Source organism: Mustela nivalis (genome assembly GCF_964662115.1).
Source record: "Mustela nivalis genome assembly, chromosome: 14".
In the NCBI taxonomy this organism is placed as follows: Eukaryota; Metazoa; Chordata; class Mammalia; order Carnivora; family Mustelidae; genus Mustela; species Mustela nivalis.
The window spans coordinates 82,657,428-82,684,015 of NC_139033.1; the positions used below are offsets into that span (position 1 = coordinate 82,657,428).

General features: G+C 46.3%; 1 protein-coding gene across 1 annotated transcript in view; it reads right to left on the bottom strand.

The window, feature by feature from the left end:
* Nucleotides 1-509: 509 nt before the first annotated feature.
* LOC309847437 (melanoma antigen preferentially expressed in tumors-like) overlaps nt 510-26,588 on the bottom strand; it is a 55,303-nt gene continuing 29,224 nt past the window's right edge. Inside the window, exon 6 of the mRNA XM_082697686.1 lies at nt 510-796. The gene's annotated coding sequence lies outside the window, so the exon portion shown is untranslated. The remainder of the gene's footprint in view (nt 797-26,588) is intronic.

A 26,588-nucleotide genomic window follows, 5' to 3' on the forward strand; every position in this document is an offset into this window, starting at 1 on the left:
TGGGGTAAAGAGCAGGTGGTTTGGAATGGCGATGTGTGGCATGGTGGCTTTGGTCTGGAGCTGGAGGGAGGTAGCCCAGGGTCAAAGACAAAATCCACTGGACAGGTAAGGAGGTTTTATGTAGGCTGTTGCAACAGGGAGAACACTCCAGATCCAAAGATCTGAGAGTCTCAGCAAAGGCTCAGCTTCCCACTTATACATAGAGAGGGAAACGAGCTGCAGAGATTGTCGGCAAGTAGGGGAAGGCTCAGAGGTCTGAGCAGCAAAAGCTTTTCTTTGTGGTTCATTGCAGGGGACAAACATTTCTAATCTCACCAGCTTCAGGGTCTGTGTCTGGCCTTGCCTCAGGTAAACAAGGGAGTCCTGAGAAAGAGTGGGGAGTGAATCTTATCGAGGTCATTTGGGGAAAGGTAATTCTTTAAGGTAAGCTGATTCCTAGAACACAGCTTTTCAGGAAACAGAGGATTGGGGACAATTTCTTCATCATGGCAATTTTCTGGGTGCACAGGGCTCAGGTGAAGTTTGATATTGTCAACAGCTTGCCGGTCAGAGGCCAGGATAGGTAGGGAACTGCTGTAGTTTCATTGCCCGGAGAGACACTACCCACAAACCCACACTTTGAACCACACGCAGTCTGGTCCAGAACCAGAGCCGTCGCCCAAGGCTTGGCTGGTGCTGAGCTTTGAGCAAGTGGAGGCTGTCTGATCTCAGGGAAGTCGCCTTCCCTTCCTTCTACCGCCAAACCCACAGAGCCGGGCAGTTACAGTCTGAGAGTCTCCCCCGGATTCTGCTTCTCCTGAGAAGCAAAAGGTGCAGATTAGACGTTAATTGTTTTGGGTTTTTCCTTCTGGCGCTCTCCAACCCTATGGTTCATTCACTGCCTGCCCCCCTTAGCTATTTGGAGCTGATGGGATCCCAGTCTGGCCTTCATCCATTCCTTTGCCCTGTAGTATGTTATTGTCGTGTTTGGGAAGTAATTTACTCTCAGTTGCAGAATGGTCTCAGTCAAATGAATGGCAGAAAATCCACCAAAGCACCGACACCCTTCTTTGGGCATAAGTGGTCATTTACTTATGCACTTGTAGAATTTCTGAAGTAACTACTGGCATACACAGTCCTCTCAGCCCCCCTCTTTTTATAGATCTCAGCCCAGGCCTGAAGCAGTGCTCAGGGACAGACTGGAGAAGGCACTGGGTGGGACCAGCTTATGTGAGGAACCTGTAGGTCAGTGAAGGGGAAGAAAGACCTAGGGTAGTCCAGCCCCACTGCATCTCCTACAGCCTACCTAGTCTCCTCCTGCGCTCCTCTCCTTGTGTGGGTGGGGATGGTCCTCAGACACCTGGGGGCTGCTCCCCAGAAGGAGTCAGCCCCCCCTGGCTCAGAGCCCAGAGCAGGTGCACCCTGGCCCACTCCAGAAATCCATGTGTCTGCTCTCCCAGCCTGTGCTAAGTCCGCTATCATCTCTCCATCTCCCCATGAACCGGCCACACCCACCTGCACCCTGAGCCACGGCTTCTGGGTTGGTGGCTACAGGATGTCCTGGTATAAGCAGAAACCAGGGAGCCCTCTCCGTTTCTCTTAGCCCTGTCTTCAGACTCAAGGAAGCCTCAGGCTTTGGGTCCCCAGCAGCTGTTCTGGACCTAAAGATGCTGGTGCCTGACCTTTGCTTCTGACTCTAACCAGTTCTGACCCAATTGTCTCCTCACTGCAACAACGAGAGGCTGGGATTCACAGATTCTCAGTACTGTGATCCTTCTTGTCTGTTAGAATAGCCTTTGTTACGATCCTAATTTATGGGAACAGCAATCGGAAGTGAATTTGTGCTTATGGTCATTAAGTCTCCCCCCCTCCTATCTTCCCATTAAATATGTTTGAGAACTCAAAAGGCTAATTTAGCTCAAGACCACCCTGAAATAGAGTGCTCCAGTTTTTGTTTTTGTTTTAAGGAGAAGCAGACTCCCCACTGAGCACTGAGCCCCACAGTTGCTCCCTCCCAGGACTGGGATCATAACCTGAGCTGAAGTCAGGTGCTTAATGGACTAAGCCACCCAGGCTCCCCTGAAGTCTTATTTCCAGTCTTATTTCAACACATGAGGTATGGAAATGAAGCTCACCAACACTTGTTTTCACACGATCATCCCGTTCTTTCATAGTTCTACTTTGTGTTTCTTCTGCATCCTGTTCTGTGTTGTTCCCAGCTGCTCTGATTGTCTGCAGTCCTTTTAGGGGAGTGTGCTGACGTCAGGATGCTCCTGACATCAGGGTGGTAATGGCATCTAAAACCTGGTTCAAAGTTCCATGCTATCCCACGAAGCCACAGGAGCGGAGGCTTGTCTACACAGTGACCTACTTTATGACCCCCAGAAACAGCTTATGTTCCAAAAAATGCAGAGGTGGGTCATTACCAGATTGGAATGAAAACTTAAAAATAACTCCATCTATCCAAATAGGATGGCCCTGCCCTCAGTTTTTGTTTTTGAGAGCGAGCAAGTAAGCAAGCATGGGCAAGGGGCAGAGGGAGACCAAGAATTCTAAACAGGCTTCACACCCAGCTCGGAGCTCCACATGGGGCTCAGTCTCATGACCTCAGCTGCAATCAAGAATCAGACACTTAGGGGTGCCTGGGTGGCTCAGTGGGTTAAGCCTCTGCCTTCGGCTCAGGTCATGATCTCAGGGTCCTGGGATCGAGCCCCGCGTCGGGCTCTCTGCTCAGTGGGGAGCCTGCTTCCCACCCCCCAACTTGTGATCTCTGTCAAATAAATAAATAAAATCTTAAAAAAAAAAAAAAAAGAATCAGACACTTAACTGACCCTCCCAGGCATTCCTGTTTTTCTATTGACCCTCCTAAGATAAAGATTTCATGCATAAACGCGCAGTAGGTGGAGGAACCAGTGGCACTACCGATGACTAATGGGCGTGGGACCTGGGTGCCTCAGTCGGTTAAGCATCTGCCTCTGGCTCAGTTATGATCCAGGGTCCTGGGATGGAGCCCCTTGTCAAGCTCCCTGCTCAGTGGGGAGTCTGTTTCTCCGTCTCCCTCTGTCCCTCCCCCAGCTCATGCTCTCTCAAATAAAACTTTAAAAAAAAAAAAAAAGACCAATGGGGCTTGCAGTGTTGCTGACTGTTCTCAGTGGTGCAGGGAGCAGGTCTCTGCAGACTTAACACTCGCAGCGTGTCACAGGGAGATGGTCACTTATAGGTCAGGTCCTCAAAAAATGTGAAATTAATCCAGGCAGAGGTAGAAGTAATTTCTAGGAATTGAACTTAATAGCATCAGTTAGGCGGGAAGAAAACCTTCCAGGGATTGTTCAGAATGAGGAGGTTCATGGAGTCAGAAGGTCTGGGGAAGTCCACAGAAGAGCCTACGATGCGGCACTGTGGGGAGAAGGGTTCCGGGATTGCAGGGGAGAGAGGGAGAATCTGAAGAACCGGAACAGGGAAATCAGCTTCTCTGATGCCCAAGACCTCAGCCAACTCACCCTTCTGCCCCTTCCCCATCCTGGGCAGGTGGTGCCTGTAACAGTGAGCCCAGGAAAGGAAAAGATGGCAGGAAAGGGAAAACAGAAGAAAAACAGTAAGAGGAGAAGAATGTGTGGGGCTTTTCCTCTGATACCAAATCTGTGTTGTTTTCCCTATCAACCAATTCTGACATTAACCAGGTGTCTAAAAATTCAATTCAATAATGACACATTCTACCTGGAGTTAGCAAGTATCAGATTCCACAAGTTAAATGGCTCAGTCCCATAAGACCATCTCCAGTTCAGATGCCAGCCCCAAATGGGGTGCCCAAGCGACCCACACTTCTACCTGGGTGACTACAAATTTGGGGGTTCCCTCTACCCCCTCAGGTTTGATTAGACTCAGAACTCAGGAATGCACTTTACTTACAAGTACTGGTTATAAAGGTTCAGTACCCCTCAGTAACAGCCACATGGAAGAGATGTACAGGACACAGGGTAGAGGAGAACTTCCATGCCTTCTCCTACCAACATATCCGTATGTTCACCAACCCAAAAGCTCTCTAGAACTTGTTGTTTTGAGTTTTTATGGAAGTTTCATTACATAGGCATGACTGATAGAATCACTGGGCATGGTGACTGGGCTCAAGTTCTGACACCTCTCCCCTCCCAGAAGGTTGGGGAAGCTGAAAATTTTAATCCTCTAATTGTGTGGTTGGTTTTCTTTTGTTTCTTTTTAAATTTAAATTCAATGGCCAACATACAGTACATCATTAGTTTTTGATGTAGTTTAGTACTTCATTAGTGGCATATAACACTTGGCATGGTTGGTTTTTCTGGCCACCAGCCCACATCCTGAAACTATCTAGGCACCCCCCACCCCCGGAGTTATCTCATTAACATAAAAAAGACAGTAAACTTCAAGAGTTTTAGAAATTCTGTGCCAAGGACCCAGATAATGTTTATTTCTTGTATCACACAGACATAAATCCCAACATACTGGTAATTACATTAAATACATATGGCTTAAACACATTAAGAGGCAGAGACTCTCAGATTTTATTTTAAAAAAGATCCAGCCATATGCTATCTACAGGAAACCTACTTTAAATACAGTGATATAATATCAACAAACTTGACATCTATAGAACTCTCTACCCAACAGCAGAATTCACATTTTCTAAGCATCAAGAGACTATATCCTAGGCTACAAAACAAACTGAAGAAAGTTGAAAATCATACAACACAGGTTTTTGAACAAAATAAAATTAAATTAGAAATCAAACAAAGGTACCTATAAAATCTCCAAATTAAAGATTAAGGAAAGTCAACAGGAAGCCAGGAGAAATTTTAAAATATTATGAATAGAGAGAAAGTAAAAATACAGCTAACCCTTGAACAGTGCAGGGATTAGGGGCAACAAACCTTCACAGAGGCAAAAATCTGCATATAAATTTGACTCCCCCAAAACTTTTTTGAAGATTTTATTTAATTATTTGACAGAGACACAGCGAGAGAGAGAACAAAAGCAGGGGGAGTGGGAGAGGGAGAAAAGCAGGCTTCCTGCTGAGCAGGGAGCCTGATGAAGGGCTTGATCCCAGGACTCCGCGATCATGACCTGAGCTGAAAGGCAGACACTTAATGACTGAGCCATCCAGGTGCCCCGAGCACCCCCTACGGCCCCAAAACTTAACTATTAATAGCCTACTATTGATTGGAAGTCTTAGGATAACATAAACAGTTCAAGTAACACACATTTTGTAGGTTATATGTATTACATAATGTATTGTTACAATAAAGCTAGAGAAAATAAAACCACAAGAAAAAATACATATTAGTATTGTACTGTATTTGTAAAAAAGTTTTAAAAATCCAGGTATAAGTGGACCCTTGAAGTTCAAATGTGTTGTTCAAGAGTCTGCTGTGCCATATTTCGCCATCCATGGGATGCAGCTAGATCAGTGCTTAGAAAGAAAGTAACAGCATTAAGTGCTTTGTAAATACGCCATAGACAAAATGACCTTACTACACTGGATGTGAACCACCATACGGGGGAGAATGACTGGCACTCCCTGGAGGAAGAAACAGCCACTCACGAGCCTGGCCGTTGGGTTCCTGAACTTGACCATAACTTCCCAGAAGATATGCAGTAGGAATGACTGGACAGAGACAGAAACTTAAAGCTATGACTTTATGTGGCTAGACTCAATATATTCTTTGTACAAAGAGAAAGGAGAAGAAAGAGTGGCATGCCAGAAAAGGTAGGACTGTAACACAGGATGGTTTTGATCCACTGACCTTTGGGTTGAGTCCGGCCCCCTTTTGTCACCTGTGCCTCTGCTGTAACAAAGATCCCTATTGTCAAGGTGACAGGGCAAAACACTCGTGGCACCCCTGTAGCACAGTGAAGGGGTTAATTCAAAATAACTTAGAGGTGCCTGGGTGGCTTAGTGGGTTAAAGCCTCTGCCTTCCACTCAGGTCGTGATCCCAGGATCCTGGGATCAAGTCCCGCATCAGGCTCTCTGCTCAGCAGGGAGCCTGCTTCCTCTTCTCTCTCTGCCTGATTCTCTGCCTACTTGTGATCTCTGTCAAATAAATAAATAAAATCTTTAAAAAAAAAAACCAAACTAAACTTAAATCCAGGATCCTTAAGCACTATAAAGCAACCATACCATGAGGGAGGCCCCTAACCTTGAGGGTGCCAACTGGAGGACCTTTGGAGGAAGAAATTCATACAGATGAGGAGAAATATAGGAGACCCCGCTGAAGTATATGCTGAGTGACTGGAAGGAGAAAGAAACCTGGATGCAGTGACAACTGTAACAAAGGCTAAAATAAGGGCCCAAAACTTGACCCAACTGGAAATTCAAAATCAAAAAATTTTATACAGTAACAAAAAGGTACAGATCGGCCTTGTGCCTCTGTAACATAGGTTCTGAATTAACTTTAATTTCTGCTTAAATGTGTTAGGTAGTAAATGGCCTTAATACTGATAAAGTAAAATAAGATAAAATACTGATAAATTTAACCACCCTACTCCTTATAATCCTTTAAGGAAGTAACTGAATATAAAGTGGGGGACAAATAGGTAGGCCTTATCTTGACCACTGGAACTATTACTGTCTTGCCTAAAATCTTCACAGTCATAGCACCTGTTGCCCCAAAATATCCCCTGCTGGGTAAGAAAGCTCTGTCCAAGTGAGTAATATGTTAAAATTAAGACTTTGTCAATTACATGGATGCCTGGATAGCTCACTTGGTACAGCGACTCTGGATCTCAGGGTCTTGAGTTTGAGCCCCATGCTGAGCATGGAGCTTACTTAAAGAAAAAGAACAATAAAGAAAAGACTTTAACAATAACAAATTGTCTTGACAAAACTGAACCCCCATAGGTACCCCTCCTCCACTAAAATAGTTAATATAGCCCAATGTAAATTAAAATAGGCCTTCCTTCGGGCACCAGGGTGGCTCAGTCAGTTGAGTGTCTGACTCTTGATTTTAGCTCAGGGTTTAGGTCTTGGTCTCAGGGTTGTGGGTTCAAGCCCCACTTGGAAAAAAAATAGATGTACTTCAAGAATTGAAACTTAGAGAGGATCTAATGAGTGAAAAAGTGACTATACCCACTATTGCCCAATTTTGCTTGTACTTAAACTTGGAAAGAAGGCAGGTACCTCAATTCTGTGGACCCATCCCACAAGTCCCCAATACTCAATATTATTGAAATTACTAATAACATCCAATCATTAACCAATAAAAAGTCTACTATTATAGATTTGGGTAGTATGTTCTGTTCATTGCCTATTTCAATGCCTCTTTGCCACAGTCTGTCTTCATCTCCCAAGGACTATAATACACCTTCACCAGATTACCCATGGGGTATCTTTGAGGGCAAGCACTTACTTGTATGCAACTTTCTCAAGAAGCACAAATATGACATTATATTGATGATATCCCTCCTCCAAAAAGATTCATTTGACACACTCATTAATGAGACAAATACTAGAGCTCACAAAAGGAGGATGGGTCACAAATGTCCCTCATATAATACAATGTCCCACCACTTCACTTAAAAATCTTGAAAATTTGGCTCCTGGGTGCCTCAGCTGGTTAAGCATTTGCCTTCAGCTCACGTTTCCAGGGTCCTGCGATCAAGTCCCACATGGGGCTCTCTGCTCAGTGCAGAATCTGCTTCTCCCTCTGCCCTCCCCGCTTCCTCACAAGAATAATCTTTAAAAATAAATCCTGAAAATTATTTGGTAAGTCAATTATTTGGTAAACCATCCCTGGCATGATTAGGAAACAGTTACTAACCTTCTCAGCATCCATAATGTTAACAGAAGTTGAAAATCTTTTAGTCCTTTTGGGTTCTTGAAAGGCAACATATTCCCTATTTACAAATTTTACTTAATTTTACTGGTGCTCTTACTTGCAAATCTACCTACATGGAATGGCAATCCCTCCAATTTAAAGGCTGTGGAATCTGTCCAAACTGGAATCAGCAGGCAATCCTGCTGGGGACTTCAGGGACTCTGTTACTGTAGAGGCTTCCCTCCTGGAGTTTTCAGACCACCTAAGATGCCCTTAAGGTGACAAAGGGCTTCTAATGCAAGAAGTTATCCTCCTTGGCCCTATATTATACACCTTTAGGGTGGCAAATGCTGACTACTTACTGGGCCAGGAGGCAGTGGGTTAATTTATTCAAAGTGATGAATAAAAATAAATGTCAACCAAGGATCCTATATCCAGCAAAACTGTCCTTCAAAAGAGAGAGATATTAAGACATCCCGGATAAACAAAAGGATAAGGACTTTGTTACCACTAGACCTGCCCTAAGTCAAAGCTGTATAAAGAAATAAAGGTCTCAGTAAAAGTAAAAAATTGGGTAGTTTTTATAAAAACTAGTTTATTGCAACTTTGGTTTGTAACTCTACATTTTGCTTTCTAAGTGATTTAAGAGAGACTAATGCATTAAAAAAAAGGAATGGTCTATTTTTTGATGGTGTATAAAGATGTAATTTTGCAAAATCAAGACTTTGAAAGAGGGTTGGGAAAGAACTTACTAGGAGGAGAGTTTCTGTACATCATAGAAATTAAGCTGGTATAAATTCAAATAAGGATATTGTAACTTTGTATTATTTTTAAGATCTTATTTATTTATTTATTTGACAGAGATCACAAGCAGGCAGAGAGGCAGGCAGCGGGGGTGGAGGGCGCGGGAAGCAGGCTCTCCACTGAGCAGAAAGCACAATGCAGGACTTGATCCCAGGACCCCAGGACACGACCTGAGCGGAAGGCAGAGGCTTTAACCCATTGAGCCACCCAGGTGCCCCAAGATGTTGTAACTTTAAAATGTTAAACACAATCCCTATTGCAACCACACAGATGATGGCTATAGAATATATGCGAAAGGAAATGCTAAGAGAATTAAAACATTTCCTTACAAGAATAAACTAAACACAAAAGGAGACACTAGTGCAGAAAATAAAGGGAAAAAGTATAAGTATGTAGAAAACATAACCCCCTTATCAGTAATTACTTTTTAAAAATTTTTAAAAAGATTTTATTTATTTATTTGACAGACAGAGATCACAAGTAGGCAGAGAGGCAGGCAGAGAGAGAGAGGAGAAAGCAGGCTCTCCTCGGAGCAGAGAGCCCAATGTGGGGCTCAATCCCAGGACCCTGGAATCATGACCTGAGCTGAAGGCAGAGGCTTTAACCCACTGAGCCACCCAGGTTCCCCTCTCAGTAATTACTTCAAATGTGAATGGATTAAACTGTCCAGTTGAAAGATAAGCCTGTACTATGAACAACTGTATGCCAACAAAATGGATAAATTCCTAGAAACACAAAACTTGGGGCACCTGGGTGGCTGAGTCAGTTAAGTACCCTACCCTTGATTTCAGCTCAGGTCATGAACTCACGGTCATGAAATTGAGCCCTGTGTCAGGCTCTTCACTCAGTGGGGAGTCTGCTTGAAGATTCTCTCTCCCTCTTTCTTCTGTCCCTTCCCCTGCTCACATTCTCTCTCTCTCTCAAATAAATGATTTTTTTTAAAGATTTTATTTATTTACTTGACAGTTCACAAGTAGGCAGGGAGACAGGCCGAGAGAGAGGAGGAAGCAGGCTCCCCATTGAGTAGAAAGCCCAATGTGGGGCTCAATCCCAGGACCCCAGAATCATGACCTGAGCCGAAGGCAGAGGCTTTAACACACTGAGCCACCCAAGCACCCCTCAAATAAATAAATCTTAAAAAAAAAAAAAAAAGAAGAAACACAAGACCTACCCAAACTGCATCAGGAAGAAATAGAAAATCTGAACAGACCTAAAATAGTAAGAAAATTAAGTCACTATTCAAAAAATAGCCTGATAAAGAAAAGCCTTGGACCTGACAACTTTACTGGGGAATTCTACCAAACATCTGGATAACAGTGGTGCTTCTCAAACTGTCCCCAAATACTGAAGATGAGAAAATACTTTCTAACTCATTCTATGAGGTGTTACCCTCATACCAATGCCAAACATATTACAAGAAAAGAAAGCGAAAGACCAATATCCATTGAGCCCAAATTCTCGATAGGTGACATCAGCGAAATGGCAGAACACACAGCCTCAGACCCTCATTTCCCCACAAAAGACACTGACTTAAAGATACATGAACCAAAGTGCCTTTGTGAGAAGTCGAGATGCCATGTAAGACATTGTAGCACCCAGGTGAATGCAAAACCAGTAAGAGCTGTGCTGAAACAGTAGAAAATGTTCAGATAAATTTCTAGGGCCAAGATGGAGCCACTCCTGCTTGGGATGCCATGTCAGCAAACCAAGTTTTTGTGTTCCTGTAAATACTCTAATTGATCAGAAATGCGGTACTATCCAGTTAGCCAGTCCCCAAACACCCAGCCAATTCTGGCTCTATAGCATTTCCTTGATCTTTTTAAATGAGCCAGACATGCAGCCCCAACCAATCACGCCACTTGCAATGCTCCTACCCAAAACACCTCAGGAAGAGTTCTTCTTATTTTGGCTTCCTCAGCTACACTGGTTTCCCCCAGTGGCATCTATCGGGACATTGAAAGGGACAATTATTTTTTCTTCTGGTTTTTGGACATTACTGAAATTCCTCGTCAAATCACTGAATGACCCCAGAGATAATGGAATAGGAACTTCAGTGACCCCATGCAACATGGAATACACATTGCAGGAAGAGCTTGGAAAAGCCTAAAATGGGTATTTCCAGTCCAAAACAAATAAAAATCAACAATCTCTCTGAAAGGCAGAAGAATGAGGTCTCTAGAGTTAGCACAGTTAAATACTCAGCACATCTGGTTCTCAACAAGTTGACAGTAATGCTCACTGAGCTAGGAAATGTCGGTGCCCAAGGGGCTTGTAGCGCATGCGTGGCGATGCTTCTGGGCTCCGCCCTGCCCACTCGTTGCCTCAGCCACCACTGCCTCAAGCTGTCGCCGCTGCCGGGTGGCGACGATGCGGAGCTGCTCCGGCGGGGCCCGCGGAGGGGGGGCCCCGGGCGCCCCACGACTTTTTCGGTGCCCGAAAGTAAACACGCCATTAAGATGGTGGCTGGATGTGAGCCAGTAGGCGGAACTTAGGATTTTGTATCTATGTGGCTGCGAGTGATTGGTTGTGCAACCTTGGTATATATAGACATGCACGGGCGGGGGAGAGGGAGATCCCAACAGCTACGCAGAAATAAAGCTTGCTTCGCTGAGGTCTCCTGATCGTTCTTGCTGGCGAGAGCCACAAGTGGTGCTGAAACCCGGGAAACCCGAAACCTACACTGAGGAGTTCTCAGTGAACGCAACGATCCTGTAAGTGTGCACAAAATTTCAGATAAGAAAGTTCCTAAGTATAGGACGAGAAGTAAAAGGGTTCCTAGGCATAGGAAAAGAAATAATGGGATCAAAGTTTACTAAGATGGGAGGATTACTGAAGGAGGTGCTCAAGGCTAACGGCACTCCGCTAGACTCTAACCATAAAACGGTTAAAAATGTTATCAAGGAGCAGGTCAGAGAAGCCTCTAAGGCAGGATCTAGCAGAGGGGGAGAAAATTCAGAGGAGAGCTCCTCTGAAGATGAGCTTGGGGAAGCCATGACACACTTAAAATTAAAAGAGGAAGTCCCTAACGAACCTTTAAAGGGAAAGACATACAAAGAAGCCGGGAAAAAATATGACTCCCTAGCGCCCTCTGTCAGAAGGTCAAGAATTCCTACCCCTGAATGTAGGCCTATAGCACCACCTGCAGAATGGCCGCCACCATATAACACTTCATGCTCCCGAGGGGCATGCGGTTGTCCAGAATGTAGAAATGCAGGATGGAGGGACATTACGGACTTTACTAAACCCTCCCCTCTTGCATACCCAGTGTTAGAAGATCAAAATCAACAGAGGTTTCATCAACCACTAGACTTCAAACTTATTAAACAGTTTAAGGAAGCAGTCACTACTTATGGGCCACAGGCTGCTTATACACTTTCACTTTTGGAAGCAGTCGGTAGCATGAACCTTACCCAGACGATTGGACTAACATGGCAAAAGCAACTCTGTCTGGTGGACAATATGGAAAACTGCTTGGCAAGAGTGTAGCTCAGAAACTGCCCAGCATAACGCCACGTCAGGGAATCCCCACTGGAATATTGACATGCTCATGGGAGGAGGTCAATTTGTGGGACAACACAATCAGATTGGTTACCCTCCAGGGGTGTATGTACAGATAGCAGCTGCAGCCACTAGGGCTTGGAAGACCATACAGGGTTCTGGCGATTTGCAGGGACAACTTTCCAAGGTGTTGCAGGGGCCTAATGACCCCTATGCTGACTTTGTAGATCGTCTGCTCCAAGTAGCAAGGTGCATATTTGGGGATGTGGACCAAGCAATGCCCCTTGTTAAACAATTAGCCTATGAACAAGCAAATAAATGGTGTAAAGAGGCTATCCGCCCTTGGAAGTCTAAGGACCTATTATAGTCCATACTACAGGTATACCTTACAATCCACAAGGTCAAGGAATAATTGAACGCGCCAATGGCACCTTCAAACGATGCTTACAAAAAATAAGAAAAGGGGGAATAGGGGATGACTACAAGTCACCCCATGATCTTACATCTCTCACCCTTTACATTTTAAATTTTTTGTCCTTGGACCATAATGGTACATCTGCAGCGGACAGGCATGCGGCGGTTACCGAATGCACTCTAGCCCAGGCAAAGTGGAAGGATATACTCACGGGCCAACAGAGAGGCCCTGACCCGGTCCTAAGATGGCACCGAGGTTCTGTTTGTCTTTTTCCACAGGATGCCCAAGTGCCTATCTGGGTCCCGGAGCGACTGATTAGAAGAATCGATCAACATGGCCCGCCCTGTCCTGATGCTCGGCCTGATAGCGATCCTGGCGACACCAGCATCCCTTCAACAGATGCACCAATGGGCAATAGTGAAAGCCTGGCCGTTCCCCATGCCACTGACGAATGAGTCCGCCATCCTCCCTCCTGTATACCTACTTTCATTCCCATGCCCGTTTCTGTAAATCCTAACAATTCGCCTGTATTGCTCTCAAGACATAAAAGAGACTTTGGGATCACTGCAGCCATTATTGCGGCTGTAGCAGCCTCCACATCTGCAGCAACTGCAGCGGCTGTAGCTCTCACCACATCTGTAACAAGTGGACATTCTCCAGAAACTATTGACGACTGGATGCATCCAATCACTTTCTGGACTTTGCATAACCTCCGTGGCCTATAATGACCTTTCTATTGCTGCTAATCTGTCGAAAGAGTTAAGCAGATAAGATTGACATAGCTCCTTTACAGGATTGGGTATCTATTGTAAATCCTTATGTTCCGCCGTTTTGCATCATTACGTAAACAACAATGTAGGCAACAGTTGGCGCTAGTACAAGCTTGCATGGCACTGGAAGCTGGTACATTTCCCCAAATCTGGCTGGCAGCGCTAGATCGGTAGTCAATGACGGGTAAGATTGACTGCATGCACATAGCAACCTAAGCCAGGAGTTCTCCAACCTGGAGGAATTATCCGATGACGGGTAAGCATGTTCATGGCAGCTGACAACCTAAGACAGGCACGATCTCCTGCCTTGCATGCCTAATATAAAAGAAAAGGGGGAGATGTCGGTGCCCGAGCGGCTTGTAGCGCATGCACAGTGATGCTTCTGGGCTGCGCCGTGCCCGCTCGTTGCCTCGGCCGCCGCTGCCTCAAGCCGCCGCCGCCGCCGCCGCGTGGCGACGGTGCAGAGCTGCTCCAGCTGGGCCCGCGGGGGGCCTCAGGCACCGCACGACTTTCGGTGCCCAAAAGTAAACACGCCATTAAGATGGTGGCTGGATGCGAGCCAGTAGGCGGAACTTAGGATTTTGTATCTATGTGGCTGCAAGTGATTGGTTGTGCAATCTTGGTATATATAGACATGCACTGGCGGGGGAGAGGGAGATCCCAACAGCTACGCAGAAATAAAGCTTGCTTCTCTGAGGTCTCCTGGTCATTCTTGCTGGCGAGAGCGACAAGGAAAACCATGAATAGAAACCTCAAACCAGGGGTTCCTGGGTGACTCTTCAATTAAGTGTGCAACTCTTGATTTCAGCTCCCATCATGAGCTTAGCATGGTGAGATGGAGCCCCATGTTGGGCTCCAAGGTGGTTGTGAGCCTGCTTAAGATTCTCTCTTCCCCTCTCCTGCCCCTCCCCCTGACCCACACATTCACTGTCTACAAAAACAAAAAACAAAACCCCACAAACCTAAAGCCAGCCAGAAAAAACAATGTATGAACAAAATGAGAGTACCAATAAAGATATTGGAATTTTAACAAAAAAACGAGAGGAAGAATGGAGAGGACTGTGCAGAACGCAGTAGGGACTTGTTGCTTCACATAAACATTTGACACGGGCATACTCTGTATGAAGGAGCTATTTTAGAACTCTGAAGTCTATTAGAAGGTTTGCAGTTTCCAGGGGAAGGTTTGGCTGGTAAGCTACCCACTCTCTCCCCCCAACCCCGGTGGCAGGCAGCTGGGCTGGTGTTCCTCATGTAGCTTGTGGGGACTATCACCAGGGAGACTCCCTAAAACTCTGGAAACTCCTAGAAGCTTCTATGCTACTATCAATTTAATCTTTTAGAATTAGCAAATTGGGGTGTCTGGGTGACTCAAGTGGCTGTGTGTCCAGCTCTTGGTTTTAGCTCAGGTCATGATCTCATGGTTGTAGGATCGAGCCCTGTAACAGGCTCCCTGCTCAGCAAGGGGTGCCTGCTTGTCCCTCTCCCTCTGCTCCTCCCCCCAACTCACACTCTTTCTCTGTCTTCTCTCTCAAATAAAGGAATTAAAGAAAAAAAGAAACTAACAAATTGTTAGAACAGGCCCCCAGGATGATGCCTACGCAAATGAATCCTAAAGAGCCTAACAGCTACCTCAGTTCCATTATGTTAAAATCCCTGGAAGGGTCATAAAACTCATTAGCATGACATACAGTATGAATGCTGAGTGCACATGTGCACCTGTAATGACAAGGCCTCCACCTCTGAATATTCATCCTAACCCTAACAGAAGAACCCTACTTACCCCTGGCTGGGGAAGTTACAGCTTTGGAAAAGAGTTCCTGTGATTTCCTTATTTGCTGCAAATAAAGATGACTTTGTGAGGCAACTCCACGTGGCATAGTCTCTGTCTATAATTCACCAAAGAGCAGCCTGCATTTGTTGGGTAATAGAATCAGGATGGTTAATGAGGACTTTGTCCTCCAAAAATCAGGAATCTATGTTTTGAATGCTCTTGATCAGACACGTGCAGGCCAATACTGTTGTAATAACCATGGGCCAAAGCAGCTTCCAAGGAGTTTAAAAAGATACTGGCTACTTTCCCCCCCATTTTCCCCTTTTGGGAGCTAAATATTGAAGGATTTAGGTATTCAAAATCAACAGTTTCAAAAACTTTAGAAAATCGCTGCATATATCCTGAAAAGATGTAGGCTCAGAAAAGAACAAAGAACTCCTTAAAATGTCTATCTCAGGTGATGTGATCCCCAGCAAAGAGATTTCCTAAAACAACAACAACAACAAACCCAACCCAGGAAACCTGGGGGAAAGGTAAGAATCTGATTTATGGAGTTCCCATATTGTAAGATTCAAATGCCTAGTTTTCAAAAACAACAACACCAAAATTACAAGATTTACAAAGAAATGGGAAGGAAAGTCCAATTCAAAGGGGGAAAAAAAAAAACCCAACAGACACTGTTTCCGAGACAACTACATGGTGGATATACTAGATGAAACAACCATCGTGAAGACTGCTTAAAGAGCTAAAGGAACAGTGAACATCCAGAAAATATATGAACAAAGTAGAAATAACTGCAATGTTTCCTAAAACATAAAACAAAACCAAAAGGAAATCTTAGGAAGTGCAGTAACTGAAAAGAGATATTCACTGAAGAGATTGAAAAACAGATTTGAACATGTAGAAGAATCCGTGGACTTGGAAACAGGACAAATGAAATCAGTAACAATCAGGGAAAAAAAAAGAAAATGGACCATGTGCACATAATAAACCAACCTGATCTAACAGAAATATATAGAACACAACTGCATTCACAACTGCATTCCTTCTCTAACACACATGGGATATTCATCAGGCCTGACCACAAAACAAGACTTAATAGATTTTAAGAGATGGATATAGAAGGTACCTTATCTGACTACAGTGGGGTGAAGTTAGATATCAGTAACATAGTGTAAGGGGCTATTCAGCCAGAGCGGCCCCGGTTGAACTTCCATATTGTTGTTTATGCAGTAAATCTTATATTGACTTTGCCCCACCCTCCCAGGGGAACTTACTTAAAAGCAAGTCTGGGAAACCAGTCCCAGGTAACCACCCAAATACAAGGGTGGGTTGGGTCAGGTGGAAACTATAAGGGCCTGCCCCTTCCAGAGGAACTTGCTTATAAACCCAGGATGTAGGGGCAGGGCAGGCCGGATGAAGACATCCAATCAGTGGGGCGCGCGTACATCCACTAGGGTGAACTGAAATTCAACTGGCCACCTGTGTGTGGGCGGGGCTCAACCACCCCCATAAAAGGTCGGTCTGTGAGGCTGTCGGGGGCAGAAGAAGGAAGAGCTCTTGTAAGAGCTGTAAGAGTTATGACAGCTCTTGTCAGAACTGTAAGAGACGCCAGTGGCCCTGCCGCCAGGAACTGCGGCCCTCGGCAGCGGCGCCACAGGGAACAGCCTAGCTGCCGGTAGCCTCGCCACCACCAAGCAGCCAGCAGCCCCAATGCCAGCGGCCCCGACGCCCGGAACCACGGCCCTCGGCAGTGGTGCCGCAGGGAATGGCCTAGCCGTCGACAGCCTTGCCACCACTGAGCCACTGGCAGCCCTGACGCCAGTGGCCCCGACGCCAGCGGCCCCATTGCCAGTGGCCCCGACGCCCGGAACCGCGGCCCTCGGCAGTGGCCGAAGACAGATGAGGGGGACCCAGGGAAGAAGACCGTTCTACCTCCATTGGATATGGAGGATGCGGAATTCCCCCCTCGCCACCCCTGAGCCGCAGCCCTGCCGTGAGGAGCCTCGCTGGACCTGCATCATTACCAGTCAGTTTGATTTTTGATACCTGGCATGAAATAAAGCTTTGTTAGATTTTTGCTTTATATCAGTCTCATTCCTTTGATCACGGAGCCTAACACTGGGGGCTCGTCTGCGATCAAATGACGAGAACTGAGCCAGCATCGAAATTTTTGGGAAAAGCCTCCAGAGGTATTGGGATCTTGGGTATTGGGATCCTATCTGTTTGGAGCTCCAGGGTATAGCCCACCGGGGAGAAGCTGGACGCAGCCATGCTCCCCAGGGCTGGAGTGGATGCGGGGACGCCCCATCCCTCTGCTGGTAGATTGACAGGGGTTTCAGATTCCCCTGGGCGGTCGGGGGGTTTGAGTCCCCCTAGACAGTTGAGGGGTTTGAGTCCCCTAGGCGGTTGGGGGATAAAGAAAGCCCCCACCAGTGGCAGGTTCTGGGTAAGAATTGTTGGGTCTGCAGTTGTCTTTGCCTGTTTTTTCTTTTGTTGTCTGTTGTGTGGTTTGTTGTATTTGCAGGGGACCAAGAGAGTCCCCACCAGCAGCAGGCTCTGGATGGGGATCGCTGGGTCTGCGGTTGTCTTCGCCTTGTTTTTTTTGGTCTGTTGTGCTGTTTGTTGTATTTGGAGAGATGAGACAAACGGGGAGTGAGGGGCCTGTGACACCCCTAGATCTTGTTCTTGAACATTTCAAGGATTTTCAAGGTAAAGCCACTCAGTCAGGTGACAAGGTTTACCCGGGAAAACTAAAAACACTCTGCCAATTAGAGTGGCCCACTTTCTCCACAGGGTGGCCACCAGAAGGAACGTTTGCCTTGACTCAGATCTATTCTACCCTGAGTGAGGTCTTTGATCTACATTGAGACCAAATACCGTATATTGTGGCCTGGTGATATCTGATAGAAGAGCTGCCGTCATGGCTCATGTCCCACCTTCTCCCTGCTAACGAAACCATTTTTCTCCCTCTAAGGCAGGTCAGAGCACCACCAAAACCAGAAGACAGATGAGGGGGACCCAGGGAAGAAGACCGTTCTACCTCCATTGGATATGGAGGATGCGGAATTCCCCCCCCCCCGCCATTTGTCCTCTAAATTTGACTCTCAGTCTCAAAATGCCTTTTCCAGTCCACCTCATACACAGTTGGGGTCCACCTATGGGACCACCAAGCTGAGAGACCGCCCTGATCCTTCCCCTTTCCTCTATTCCCTTCAGCCGCCCTTTACCTCACCGGTACTGTCCGTGCCAATGCTGCCTCTTCGTGAGGTTGTTCTACCAATGGGAGAGGACGGCCCTACCTAAGCTATATCCCTTTCTCCTCTTCTGACATCTATAACTGGAAGACCCAACACAAATCTTGTTCTGACCACCCTCAGGATTTAATTAGCCTCTTGGAGACTGTCTTTCTTACTCATCAACCTACCTGGGTGGATGTTCAACAGCTCCTTATAGCGCTCTTTAATGGGGAAGAACAGGATCGCATCATGCAAGAAACCCATAAGGTGATAAGCGAGAGACTTGGTAGGGACCTCAATCCCCACCGAATGGAGGACTACTGCCCGAGGGAGCCCCCCGACTGGGATCCAAACTCTGATGAAGGTAAGGAGAGCTTACGTTTCTACCACCAGGCTCTACTGGGAGGCCTCCGTGTAGCTGCAAGGAGACCCATATATTTATCTAAAATTAGTACAGTGACTCAAGGTAAGAATGAGTCTCCAGGAGCTTTCATAGAAAGGCTATTTGAAGCCTATAAAATGTATAGCCCGATCGATCCTGAGGCACCCCAAAATCAGAGGGCAATGAATCTTGCTTTTGCCAGTCAGTCAGCTCCACATATAAGGAGGAAACTTCAGAAAGTTGAAGGACTTGAAGGGAAGAATCTGACTGAGTTAGTGGGAATAGCAGAAAAGGTGTTTAACAACAGGGATGCACAAGAGGATGAAAAACAGACCAAAAAAACTGGTTACGGTTTTGGCATTACATGAGGCGGGGAGGAGACGGGTAGGGGATAATAAATGGAAGGAAAAGCCTAAGCACAGAGAAGGCAGCGGGAAGACTTAGATTCAGATCAATGCGCTTATTGTAAGGAAAAAGGACATTGGGCCAGGGAGTACCTCAAAAGGAAGACAGCAATGCTTGCCACCAGAGACTGAAGGGGCCATGGTTCGGAGACCCTCCCCGAACCTCGGGTAAAAATTGAAGTGGAGGGGAAATCAGTTGATTTTCTGGTGGATATGGGAGCCCAATTTTCATCATTACTTAAACCTATGGGAAAACTATCTGGAGAGGAAGTTTGGGTACAAGGAGCAAAGGGCACAGAGAGCCATAAATGGACAACAGAAAGGACTTTAAATTTGGCCTCGGGAGTAGTTAAACATCGATTTTTGGTCCTCCCTAATGCCCCATATAACTTGATGGGAAGAGATCTCATCCATAAGTTAAGAGTTGGCATCCAGTTCTTGGAAGGAGACAGGACTATAGCTGAGACAGCCCACTGTACAAGTGCTTATGGCAGCAGTAGATGAATATCTCCTTTACAAGCCAGTCTCAAAACCAGAGACAAAGTGGGGGAGCCTTCTCCAAATCCTACAGGATGAGTTTCCCCAGGTATGGGCAGAAGGGAAGCCCCCTGGCTTGGCCAAGTACAACCTCCAGTGGTGGTACAATTAAAGGTGACAGCTACAGCTATTCACATTCGGCAGTACCCCCTTCCCCAGGAAGCAAAGGAAAGGATCAGAATACAAATTAACCGCCTCCGAGGAGACGGGATCCTAGTTCCTTGCAAATCTCCATGGAACATACCTTTGCTGCCCGTCAAAAAGGCCAAGACTGGGGAGTACCAACCCGTTCAGGACTTGCGGGAAGTTAACAAATGGGTTGAAGATATCCACCCGACGGTGCCTAACCCCTATACCCTACTCTCCCTCCTGGGCCCCCCAAAAAACTGTATATACTGTCTTAGATCTCAAGGATGCATTTTTCTAAATATCTTTAGCAAGGGAATCTCAACCCCTTTTTGCTTTTGAGTGGTCTGACCCACAGAAAGGGTTTCAAGGCCAGCTCACCTGGACAAGACCTCCCCAAGGATTCAAGAATTCACCCACCATTTTTGACGAGGCCCTACACAAGGATTTGCATGAGTACAGAACCTCCAACCCAGGAGTTACTCTGTTACAGTATGTTGATGACTTGCTAGTAGCCTTGTCCAGAACAGCCACGTTGGGAGTGGGCTCGCCGGGGTCAACGTTGTCTCCTTTTTATAAAGAAAACCCTGACCGGTCAGTGTGATTCTTGATGCTTGGCGCGAAATAAAGCTTTGCTTGACCTTCGCTTTGTATCAGTCGCGTTCCTTTGCTCACGGACCCTAACGAGACAATGGCCCTGCATTTGCGAGTTTAGTCTCACAGGCATTGGCCAAGGCTGTGGGCACAAATTGGAAACTACATTGTGCCTATCGGCCTCAGAGTTCCAAGCAAGTAGAGAGAATGAACTAGACTCTTAAACGGACCTTGACAAAACTAATTCTGGAAACTGGTGGTGGATGGGTAGATCTCCTTCCTTTTGCCCTACTCAGGGCCCGATGTACACCCTATTTAAGCAAGGTGGCCCCATTTGAAATGTATGGGAGACCCCACCCCCCACCCCCCGCTCTGTCCTCGGCTATAGGAGGTTGCCCTAGCAGAAATGACTGATCAGTCTGTACTCCAGTCACTGAAGGCATTACAGTCTGTCTTTAAAAAAGCCCACGCAGGGATCCAAATTGCCCACACGGGGACGGAGATGGTGGTGGAACCACATCCTTACCAACCCAGGGACTTGGTTTGAATATGTCGCTATCAAGTGGGGAATTTGGAGCCTCGCTGGAAGGGACCGTTTACTGTTATCCTAACCACCCCCACGGCAGTAAAAGTAGAAGGCATTAAGGCCTGGATTCATGCGGGTCACGTCAAACAAGCCCAGAGTAAGGACGCCCCCCAGAGATGGGAGCTGCAGCCAACAGACCCCACTGATCATGGACTAAAACTAAGACTAAAAAAACCTGTAAGTTTATTGTTGCTGTACTAAAGAAAATTGGAGTGATAAAATGTTAATCTTATATGCTAAATATAACATAGAACTAGCTGAAAAGTCAAGGATTGACTAAATTCCAAAGAAAAGGGGGGAATGTAAGGGCCTGCCCCTCCCAGAGGAACTTGCTTGTGGACCCCGGATATAGGGGCGGGGCAGGCCGGGTGGAGATGTCCAATCGGTGGGGCGTGCATATATCCACTGGGGGAATTGGGATTCAATTGGCTGCCTGTGTAGGGGTGGGGCTCAACCACCTCCCATAAAGGTTGGTTTGCGAGGCTGTTGGGGGAAGAAGTAGGAGAGCTGTCGGAGGAAGAAGGAGGAAGGAGAAGGGAGTAGAAGGAAGAGTCCGCGGAAGCAGAAGAGCAGTAACAGCTCTTGTAAGAGCTATAAAGGCTGTAACAGCTCTTATAAGAGCTATAACTGCCTCCATCAGCCCCGAGGCGAGCCGTCAGTGGCTTCCAGCTGTCAGCGGCCCGGAGAGCCAGCAACCTCACTGCGAACGATCTTGCCATCCCGAGCCACAAGCAGCCTTGTCATCCTGAGCCACAGCCTCGTCGGAGCTGCATCATTCCAGGGAGCGGGTTCGTCTGGGAAGAGGCCTCCTCGGTGAGCGGCCCTGTGGGAGCAGCATCATCGGGGAAGAGGCTTCCTCCAGAGTGGTCTCTTTTGGGAGCCACCTTGTATGGGGAGCGGCCTTGCCGGAGCAGCCCCTGTCCGGGGAGCAGCCCTGTCCAGGGAGCGATCTCATTAGCAACGGTCTCATCCTGTGAGTGGCCTCATCTGTGGAGAGGCCTCGTCCAGAGCAGCCACATTGGGAGCAGACTTGCCAGGGTCATTGTTGTCACCCTTTTGTAAGAGACAGCCCTGACCAGTCAGTGTGATTCTTGATGCTTGGCGCGAAATAAAGCTTTGCTTGACCTTCGCTTTGTTATCAGTCTCATTCCTTTGATCACGGACCCTAACCGCCTCATGGAGGAGTGGCCTCGTGCGGAGTGGCCTCATCGGGAGTGGCCTTGTCGAAGTCAACGTCATCGTCTCTTCGTAAGAGATGACCCCTACCAATTTGATTTTTAATGCTTGGCGCGAAACAACGCTTTGTTTGATTTTTGTTTTGTGTCAGTCTCATTCCTTTGATCACAGACCCTAACATGGCCAGATGGAGACATCCAATCAGTGGGGTGCGCATATATTTACTGTGGTGAGTTGAAATTTCATTGGCCACCTGTGTGTGGGCCAGGCTCAATAACCTCTCTAAAGGTTAGTCTGTGAGGCTGGGGCGGGGGAGAGTAGCAGGAGGAGTTAGAATAGCCGTTGGGATAGCTGTTAGAGTAGCCGTTAGAACAACTGTTGGGGGAGTCATTGGAGTAATAGTCAGGAGCAGCACCGCAGCAAGCAGCCTTGCTGCTCTAATCCGCAGCCCCGCCGGAGCGGCGTCATTCCGGGGAGCAGCCTCATCAGCGTGTGGCCTCATCTGGAGTGGCCTGGTCTGGGGATTGGCCTGGTGACCTCATCCGGAGCGGCCTCCTCTGGAGCGGCATGGTCTGGGGCGCTGCCTTGTCAGAGTGGCATCATGGGGAGCAGAGTCTGTGTCATTGGGGTTGTCGTCCTCATCGTCATCGTTGTCTCTTTGTCATCCAGAGCGGCCTCGTCCGGGGAGTGGCCTTGCAGGGGAGCGGCCTCGCTGGAGCGGCGTTGTCGTCCTCATTGTCATCGCCTCTTTGTCATCAGGAGCGGCGTCCTCGTCATCGTCGCCTCTTCATAAGAGATGGCCCCGACGGGTCAGTTTGATTTTTGATGCTTGGCGTGAAATAAAGCTTTGCTTGATTTTCATTTTGTGTCAGTCTCATTCCTTTGGTCACAAAGTATACTGTTAAATTTTTTGTTTTATTATTAGCTTTGTTGTTGATCTCTCACTGTACCTAATTTATAAAGTAACCTTTATCATAGGTACGTATGTTTAAGAAAAAACACACAGTTGATCCTTGGACACCACAGGTTTGAACTGTCTGGGTCCACTTACATGTGGTTTTTTAAAGTGCTGACAGCAAAAGCCACAAGCCATTTATTTACCACAGCATAAGATCAAACTGAAGGCCTCTGGCACAGAGGTCAGGCTCTGAGTACCTAGAGAGGCTTAATGAGGCTGCCATCATCCCCCCCCCCCCCCAGGGGAACCCAGGACTGGGCAGGGTGCAGGTAACCATACTACTGGGGTGTCTGGGTTGAACTCTTGGGGCTAGCAGGCAGGAGGCTGGGCTCAAGTAGAAGAAAGTACCCATAGGGCAGAGAAAGTGCTGCAAAGGGAGCCCCACACCCTTGGTGCCCCCATCCCCCACAAGTCCTCCATGCACAGGACTCTAGGACTGTGCTGGGGTCACTGCAGGCCTTGGGTCCCCCTGGACTGGGTGTGGACTCCTTCCTGTAGTAGTGCCCTGGCTCCACGGCCACCTGGCGACCAGCCTACTCAAGCTTGGCCATGGTGGCTATCGATCATGGCTGATGGTACCCCTGTAGGCAGATGGGGGAGCAGCTATACTGCACCTCTGCGCGCACCCAGCAGCTGCCACTGCTGAGCTGAGGCTACAGGCTGCAGAACATTGCCATCCCAGGGCCAGGCCTGCCACTGCCACCACCTATATGCAAAATTTTTCAGTAACTATGTATATAATACTATAAATGAATTATCTCACTCTTTTTTCTCTTAGAGTGGGTGCACAAGTGGGGGTGGGGAGGGGAAGAGGGAGAGAGAATCTTAAGCAGGCTCCATGCCCAGCGTGGAGTCTGACATGAGGCTCAAGAGCAAGACCCTGAGCGGAGATCAACAGTCGAACACTTAACCAACTAAGTCACCCAGGTGCCCGTTTTCTCTTCTTTATGGTTTTCTTTTTTCTACTCTATTATACGAAAATAGTGCACAATACATTTAACATCTAAAATATATGTTAATTGTATTGGTAAGGTTTGTGATCAACAGTAGGCTATTAGTAATTAAGTTTGAGGGGAGTCAAAAGTTAGATTTCTGTCTATGTAGGGGATTGGTGCTCCTAACCCCCTGCTGTTCAAGGCTCAACAGCACTGTCAAACTAAATTCAATAGCACATCAAAAGAGTCATATACCGTGACCAAGTGGGATTTATCTTTGGGATGCACAGTTAGTCCAACACATGCAAACTAATCAATGTGAAGATACCCAGGAATAAACCTAACCAAAGAGGCACAGAATCTATACTCAGAAAACTATAAAGTACTCATGAAAGAAATTGAGGAAGACACAAAGAAATGGAAAAATGTTTCATGCTCCTGGATTGGAAGAATAAATATTGTGAAAATGTCTATGCTACCTAAAGCAATCTACACATTTAATGCAATTCCTATCAAAGTACCATCCATCTTTTTCAAAGAAATGGAACAAATAATTCTAAAATTTATATGGAACCAGAAAAGACCTAGAATAGCCAAAGGGATATTGAAAAAGAAAGCCAAAGTTGGTGGCATCACAATTCCGGACTTCAAGCTCTATTACAAAGCTGTCATCATCAAGACAGCATGGTACTGGCACAAAAACAGACACATAGATCAATGGAACAGAATAGAGAGCCCAGAAATAGACCCTCAACTCTACGGTCAACTAATCTTCGACAAAGCAGGAAAGAATGTCCAATGGAAAAAAGACAGCCTCTTCAATAAATAGTGTTGGGAAAATTGGACAGCCACATGCAGAAAAATGAAATTGGACCATTTCCTTACACCACACACGAAAATAGACTCAAAATGGATGAAGGACCTCAATGTGCGAAAGGAATCCATCAAAATCCTTGAGGAGAACACAGGCAGCAACATCTTCCTAGGAACATCGCCAAAGGCAAGGGAAGCAAGGGCAAAAATGAACTACTGGGATTTCATCAAGATCAAAAGCTTTTGCACAGCAAAGGAAACAGTTAACAAAATCAAAACACAACTGACAGAATGGGAGAAGATATTTGCAAACGACATATCAGATAAAGGACTAGTGTCCAAAATCTATAAAGAACTTAGCAAACTCAACACCCAAAGAACAAATAATCCAATCAAGAAATGGGCAGAGGACATGAACAGACATTTTTGCAAAGAAGACATCCAGATGGCCAACAGACACATGAAAAAGTGCTCCATATCACTCGGCATCAGGGAAATACAAATCAAAACCACAATGAGATATCCCCTCACACCAGTCAGAATGGCTGAAATCAACAAGTCAGGAAATGACAGATGCTGGCGAGGATGTGGAGAAAGGGGAACCCTCCTACACTGTTGGTGGGAATGCAAGCTGGTGCAACCACTCTGGAAAACAGCATGGAGGTTCCTCAAAATGTTGAGGAACCCTATGACCCAGCAATTGCACTCCTGGGTATTTACCCTAAAGATACAAATGTAGTGATCCAAAGGGGCACATGCACCCGAATGTTTATAGCAGCAATGTCCACAACAGCCAAACTATGGAAAGAACCTAGATGTCCATCAACAGATGAATGGATCAAGAAGATGTGGTATATATACACAATGGAAAACTATGCAGCCATCAAAAGAAATGAAATCTTGCCATTTGCGACAACATGGATGGAACTAGAGCGTATCATGCTTAGCGAAATAAGTCAAGCGGAGAAAGACAACTATCATATGATCTCCCTGATATGAGAAAGTGGTGATGCAACATGGGGGCTTAAGTGGGTAGGAGAAGAATCAATGAAACAAGATGGGATTGGGAGGGAGACAAACCATAAGTGACTCTTAATCTCACAAAACAAACTGAGGGTTGCTGGGGGGAGGAGGGTTGGGAGAAGGGGGGTGGAGTTATGGACATTGGGGAGGGTATGTGCTTTGGTGAGTGCTGTGAAGTGTGTAAACCTGGCGATTCACAGACCTGTACCCCTGGGGATAAAAATATATATTTATAAAAAATAAAAAATTAAAAAGAAACTAATCAATGTGATACACAATACAAGCAAAATGCAAGACAAACATTACATCATCATCTCAAAAGGTGTAGAAAACACTGACAAAATTCTATATCCAATCGTGATAAAATCTCTCAAATTTCTACACGAGAAAGGCCATCTATGAAAAATTCACAGCTAATATCATAAACAATGAGTTACAACTGGAAGATCTTCCTCTAAGATCCAGAACAAGGGCAACAATCCCCATTCTCACTACTGCTATTCAACACTCTCCTGGAAGTCCTAGCCAGAGCAATCAGGCAAGAAACAGAAATACAAGGTATAGAAATTATAAAGAAGTAAAATTATCTACTTGCAAGTGATAGGTTTGGGGGTTAGGGAAGGAAAAAATGAAACAAGATGGGATTGGGGAGACAGACAAACCGTAAGAGACTCTTAATCTCACAAAACAAACTGAGGGTTGCCGGGGAAAGGGGAGAGGTGGTTGAGTTATGGACACTGGGAAGGGTATGTGCTATGGTGCATGTTATGAAGTATGTAAGACTGAGGAC